The sequence below is a fragment of the Solanum stenotomum genome, chromosome 2 (assembly GCF_019186545.1).
Source record: "Solanum stenotomum isolate F172 chromosome 2, ASM1918654v1, whole genome shotgun sequence".
Classification (NCBI taxonomy): domain Eukaryota; kingdom Viridiplantae; phylum Streptophyta; class Magnoliopsida; order Solanales; family Solanaceae; genus Solanum; species Solanum stenotomum.
The window spans coordinates 40830890-40838500 of NC_064283.1; positions in this window are offsets into that span (position 1 = coordinate 40830890).

Consider the following 7611-nt stretch of genomic DNA (forward strand, 5'->3'; position numbering starts at 1 on the left):
CGGACAGAGCGCCCAAAGATTGAAAGTCAATACAACAGTAATCTTGATCAACATAATTTTTTTATTACATCCGATCCTTAAGGTATTTGGATCTGAGTTTTTTTCTATATATGTTGCACACTTTGAAGTCTAGCTTCAACAAAATGAAGTGGATCCCAATCTCATTGCTCTTGCATCGAAAGATAAATATTTTAGTGAAGTTGTGCTGAGTTTAAAATCTACAAATATTGAAGGATGCTCCTTGTACATTTATGCCAGAGTTCAAATGATACACATTATGTACTTCTCTGAAAAAAAAGCACACACCATGTATCCTTCTGTCAAGCCGCGAAAAGGATTCTCAATGAAATTGTTTTCCATGTTGGAAGAAAGATTTATTCCACACCAAAATAGAAAATAAGGAGATGCTTCGTGTTTGATATAAGAACTAAGGCAACAAAATAGAGTACTTTGTATCTCTCATAAAAAATTCGAAAATATGAGTTGTTCCTAGTTTCCAAAGCCCCCATGATGATTTAACGAGGATGCTCCAAGTGGTCTCCACCAATACCACAAAAAAGGTGGAATCTCCAAGTGGTATCTCACCAAAGTCGCAATGAAAATTAAAGCAACAAATTGTATCAACCAAACCATAATGAAGGTAGAAAGTGCAGCACCAAGTTGTTTCTTTCAAAAGCCTCGACTGAAAAGGATCAAATGGCTCATAATTTGGACACACCAAATTCAAGACACATACAATCGGTAGGGAGGGGGGGGGGAGTACAAAATTGGATAGATGTGCAATCAACATAAGAAATTAATTCATGAAAATCTAAAGTAAAGTTTTTCGTTAGTTATAATTATCTTGTATACCTCTGAGTCTAGCTACAAAAAAATAAAGGGATCAACAAATACACAATTTGGACACACCAACTGCATGTTACGAAGGGCAAAACAAGACATAGTTGTGATCCAACTTCAAAGCAATATTTGTATCAAGCCTTAATTCTTATGGATGTGATTTTAATATATATTCTATTTCTTGGAGTCCTTTTTTCTATTGAAAAAGTGTCTCATGATTTTGGCATTCTACTTTAAGTTATGAATTTTCTACCACAGACACACAAATCTGAAGAGCCTAGGAAGACAAAATTGTGAGCTGACTTCAATGCAATATCTCCACCAATTCTTAACTCTGATTGATGTGATTTTTGTGTTGATCGTTGTTCTTGGAGTCCTCTTTAATTTCCTATGGAATAAGAACCTTGTGATTTTGGTACTCCTCTATGCGTTATGAATTTTATACCATAGACATGCAAAGTTGAAGAGATGAGCAAGGAAGAATTGTGAGCTAACTCTAAAGCAATATTAGTACCAAACCATAAAGCATTTTTCCATGCTTTTTTGCATAAATTGTAGTTCTTGGAATTTTCTTTCTAATGTAATAAGAAACTTGTGATTTTGACACTCTTACTCTAAGTTATGAATTTTCTAGCACAGTTGCGCAAAGTTGAAAAATAGACATATTTGATTTCAAAGTGAACTTCAAAAATTAATTATGATCAATCTGGAAGGAATTTTGAACTTAAATATTAACAAACTGTAGACCATAGAGTTAACATTTTATGGGATAGAGAAACTTGTAGTTTTCACTCTGGAAGCTCAAGTTATAACTATTATACTACAAAGTCACAAGCTGAAACTAGTGTTGTACAGAAATAAATTTGCACTAGAAGGTGTAAATTATATATAATATTTCCGAATATAAATTATCAATAAGAATTAACGATTATTTACAATGGGGGAATTGATGACATGACAACTTTTTGAATAGGTTTTGATAATGATAAAGTGAACCAGGTTCACAAGCTAGAATAAAGAAACAAAGTAAAGAAAAGTGAAGCAAGAATACAAGACACTTCTAAAAGGAGGAGAAATCTTTATACCGAAAGAAATTACCCAAAAAGAAAATTGCATTCCTTGTAAGACTCAACTAGAAGACACTTCTAAACGGCAGGGGAATCCTTACAAGGCAAGAAGTTACCCACGAAGGAAACTACTTTCCTTGTAGAACTCAACTAGGGTTTGATACGCTCCAATAAAAAGGACAATCGAAACATGAGGATCACAACTTTTTGCATATTCATAAACCAAGAATATTTTTTAGCAAGAGCACGTGTGACACTGAAAGAGCAAGATGAAAGAAGAAATACGAACTAGAGTTAGGTTTTTTTTCTAAAGCTTAGTTTGCGGCGCTGAAAGTGAAAGACAGTAGAAGAAAAAAGAACGATAGTTAGATTTTCTTTCCAAAGCTTATTTTGTGTTATTTCAACTCAGAATCATTGTTTAGAGATAATTGTTCTAGGTGTGAAAGCAAATGAGGTTTTGTTACAAGAAGTGGGTTTGGCTCTTGAAGATTAGAGTATATGATTATAGTTAATCATTGAACAATTTGAGTGAATTGTTGAGGTGAGGTACTATAGTTAGTCCCTTTCATTATAGAGTTTTAATCTAACTACTTTGTGAAGTTTGGTGAAATCCTATGAGGTGTAGGCCATGTTTTTCTTCTGTTGATCAAGGAGGTTTTTCATGATAAATTTCTATTTAGTTTGTTACTATTTATTTCTATTAATCCAACAAGAACTTGGTTCTTGTGTAGGTGGTCTAGGTTTCTTCAATTGGTATTAGAGAAAGTCTTTCCGTCTAAAAGGTTCACACCTTGAAAAGGATCAATGGCTGCTGCACCTATTGCACATGAAGGATCATCACAAACACGACTCACTATTCAACGAAAAATACTATGGATGGTGGAAAAATAGTATGATGGACCATCTGATAGCAGAAAATTCATATCTATGGGGAGTTATTCTCGATGGTCCCACCATTCCTATGAAAAATTGAACAACTCAAGTACCAAAGGATAAAACGGAGTGTGATGTTGCATATAAATTGGCAAATCAGAAAAATGCGAAAGCAAAGAAGATTTTGGTATGAGGGATAGCTAAAACTGAGTACAATCAGATTTCAGCATGCCCAAATACAAAAGTTATAAGGGAAACTCTGCAAATAGTTCATGAGGGAACAAGTCAGGTAAAATAATAAATCCAAAATTGATAACTTAAACTGACAATACGAGATGTTAAGAATAATAGAAGGTGAAACATTTCAGGACATGCACACCAGGTTCACGATAATCATCAATGAAATCTACTAACTAGGAGAAGTGATCCCTACTGGAAAACTAGTCAAAAATCTTTTGAGTGTTCTTCCTGAATCTTGTGTAAGAAAAGTCGAAGCCATTATGAAAGCATGCAATCTGGATACCCTGATGATGGATGAGTTCACTGGAAATATCATGACCTATGAACTAAAGAAGAATCACGAAAAGGAAATAAGCGGCCAGAGAAAAGAGAAGAATGCAGTTCTCAAGGCAACAACACAAGATGACTTCGAGGATGAGAACATTGCCCTAATGACTAGAAGGTTCTCAAGAATGCTGGAGAAAGTTAAGATGAATCAACGGAGAAACTTTTAGAAGATGACTGATAAAGACTTACAAGACCACCTATGTCACAAGTGTGGAATTCCAGATCACTCCATCAAGTTTCATCCTTTCAGGTCCTTGGAGTGCAAGAAAAACAATCTAGAAAAACTAAAGGAGGCCAGGAATGATCAATACATTCCTACAAATCGTAGAATGACCAATCAAGAGGTAGATATTTCTGTTAAGAAGACATCTGCTACTATGAGAAATTCATCCAGAGAAGAATCTGAGGAGGGAGGATCTTAAAACCAATCTCTTTTCGTAATAGAAGAGACATACAAATATGACTTTCTTGCATTAATGGAAGTCATGGAATCTGATTGTAAAGGGAATACATGTCAATCATAGGAAACAATCATGGCATTAATGGCAGAGATATATTAAGAGGAAGAAGAAGAAGACAAGCAATCTAAGGTAAGTTTTCTTAAAATGTAGGGAAATCTTCATATTTATGTAAAAATAAAATTAGAATCCTTATTTTGTACTCTCATGTATGCATATCACTCAACTTGTGCTAAAAAGGAACAAGTTCTAGAAGAGTAGGAATATTTAAGAGAAGAAAATAGGGGTCTTGAAAATCAAAATTAGAATCTTGAAGACAAAATTAATGACTTAAATTCCTCCAGAAAAGAGAAAAATGTTAAAAACAATGTTCACATGGCTCGAGAGGAAATTGTTAAAAATAAGGTAACACGCTAAATTCCATGACTAAAAGGAATGAAGCCCTTCTTAAGGAACTTTAAATGACTAAGATGGAATTAGAGCAGAATACAAAACAGACAAAATCCTCTATAATTCTCAATAATCTCCAAAATAGTCAATCCTCAACTACAGATGAAATAGGGTTCAATAAGAATTCAGTAAAATCTAAGGAAAATCACAGTGATATGTTCTTCACTCACTCTGATCAACCTTGTTATTAGAGCCACATGTGCAAAACCAAAAGTCTGTCCATTAAAAACAATTGCATCCTTCTGAAAAAAGAAGGAATAGTAAAGGAACTCTAAGAATGGTTCCCACCATAAACCCTTATCCAACTAGGCCATAAGAAATTTGATTCATCCTTTCACTCATAAGCAGGGACCCAAGTAGATTTGGGTACCCAAATCTAACCTCTAAATCATTGAGCAAGAACTAGTGAGAGGGAAACAAAAGCAGTGGTATCTAGCCATCACATGCTTCGTATACATCACTGGAAACAAGGAGAACCTCCTCTCACTAAAAAAATTCAAAGGCAGAAGTGATGCCTTTTGAAAGAAGAAGGAAGAAGAAATTCTAAGAATCGGTAGAGTGGGACCTACTCCCTCTCAAACAATAGATAATGTATACTGTGCTAAAGGACTGCATAATAATCTCTTGAATGTGTCCCAAATGTGTGATAGGGGAAACAATGTACTATTCACCTCAATCATGTGTCGAGTGATTAGTGCTAGCTTTAGAAAACTGGTCCACTTGTATAAGAGATACAAAAATATGTACAAAGTTGACATTTTTGGGTCCCAAAGAACAATCACTCTAATGGTTAGGTGCAGTCACTGATAATTCCCTACTATGGGACAAATGATTGGGTCATGCAAGCATCTCACTGAAGAACAAACTAATACCGAAGGAACTAATATCGAAGGACTTGGTGTCACATGGTTGCCAACTCGAAGGTTTAATGAAGATCATGTATTTGGAGCATGCGCATGAGGCAAACATGTGAGATCAACTTTCAAACCTAAAGGGATGATAATCACATCAAAGCCCTTTGAACTACTCCACATGGATCTATGCGGACGAGTGAAAATTTGAAGTCGAGGAGGTAAAATCCTGTTCCATGCCTTGTGTATGCAAAGTTTGAGGATTAGGTTCCTCATGGTCGGATCCAACAATTTCATCTCTTGAGTGATGTGTCATACCTATCTCATCCAAATCAACCTACATATCTCTCTCAATCAAGTGATTATCTTCATAAAAAATAAGAACGTACAAAGATAGGTTAGTGGGTCAAGGATACAATCAAGAAGAAGGGGTAGACTATGATGAGACATTTTCCCAGTAGACCAAATGGAAGCCATACAGATGATAATAGCCTTTGTAGCTCACATGGAATTCAAACTCTATCAAATGGACGTCAAGAGTGCCTTCCTGAATGGGTGTATTCAAGAAGAGACTTGTAAGGATCGAAGTAGGCCCTACAAGCATGGTATGATATGCTTTCAAGTTTTCTTCTCACACACGAGTACTTGAGAGACAAGATTGACAACATATTGTTTATTCAAAAGAAGGGATCCAATGTTCTCATAGTTCAGGTTTATGTCGATGACATCATTTTTGGAGGTAAAGATGCTAAACCCAGGGTTGGCATTGTCCAACTCATGAGTAGTGAATTCAAAATGAGCATGATGGGAGAGGTTAACATCTTCTCATGTCTTCAGATCAAACAGTCCTCATTTGAAACATCAATTCATCAACAAAAGTACATCAACGAGCTAATAATAAAGTTCGACATGAATGAAGCTAAATACGAAAAACACCCTGGTTGCAACTACTACCAAGCTCGATAAGAATGCACCGGGTTCCCTGTCAATGATAGAGGAATAATTGGATCTGTGCTATATCTTACAACTAGTAGACTCGACATTAGTTATAGTGTTGGACTTTGGGCACTCTTTCATTCATGTCCAAAGGAATCCCACTTAAAGACCGTCAAAAGTAACTTGTGACACCTCAAAGGAACTTGGAACCAGGTTTTTTGGTACCCAACATGTACTCATTTTAACTGGTTGGCCTTGCAGATGCAGACTACACATGATATTTGGTGGACATAAAAAGAGCTTCAGGAATGACTCACTTTTGAGGACCTTGCTTGTGTCGTGGGCTACAAGAAAACAAAACCCAGTTGCTCTGTGTACTACCAAAGCTGAATATTGCAGCTGCCTCATGTTGTGCCCAACTTCTTTGGATAAAAAAATAGCGCTAGGACTTATGAATTAACATTGGTTATATTCCTATCAAATGTGAAAACACTAGTGCAGCAAACATGGCAAAAAACCAAGTTCAACACAAATGGACCAAACACATTGACGAGCTAAATCACTTCCTTAGAGACAATTTTGAAAAGGGTTATATTTTCATGACATTTTGCAAAATTGAGGACCAGGTGCTAGACATATGCACCAAAAGACTTGGGTCGAGAGCAATTTGAGAAAAAATGGCTCTCACTATGTCTCATTTACCAATAGATGTATTCACTCTCAACAAATTAGGAAGGTGGGATTGGATAGGTGTTATGTGCTTAACATATCCACTAACTCACTCTTGTACTGTACTAGGTCTACACTTTCCGTTGCAGGAACTCTAAAGCTTTGGTCTAATGATATTACCCTTAGTTTCCTATAACATATTAGGTTCTTGACATATCAGGTTTGCACTTTCCCTCATTGTATTTACTAAACACAATAGAGCATTTTGGATGTCATCGGAAACAAAAGAAATTAGTTCACCTCTTGTTTTCCACATTGTTTTAAAACAAAAATTCTTAGGAAAATCAAATCATCTCTCTAGATACCGCAAATGTCTATATGTGCCTTGGAATCCCAACCTTTATCCCTATATTCATTCACTCGTCAGGTGCTCATTATTTCAATTTCAATCACATCAATCACTTCCCTTACCCTTTTACTCTTACCTCATACCCTTTCCCTCATCTCCACTTTCACAAGAACTTTCACCTAAATAGACAATCATGAACTCACCCCCATTTCCACTACCCTCATCATAATTTGTAATCATCAAAAAGGGAAAAATCCATGACATGACAACTTCCTAAATAAGTTTTGATAATGACAGAGTGAACTAGATAAAGTGAACCAGGTTCACAAATTGGAATAATGAAACACAGTACAGAAAAGCGAAGCAAGAATAAAAGAGAATTCTAAAAGGAAGAGAAATCCTTATAAGGAAAGAAGTTACCAACAATGGAAACTACTTTCCTTGTAGGACTCTACTAAATGACATTTCTCAAAGGCTGATGAATCCTTATAAGCAAAGAAGTTACCCATGATGGACACTGCTTTCCTTGTAGGACACAATTAAGGTTTCAT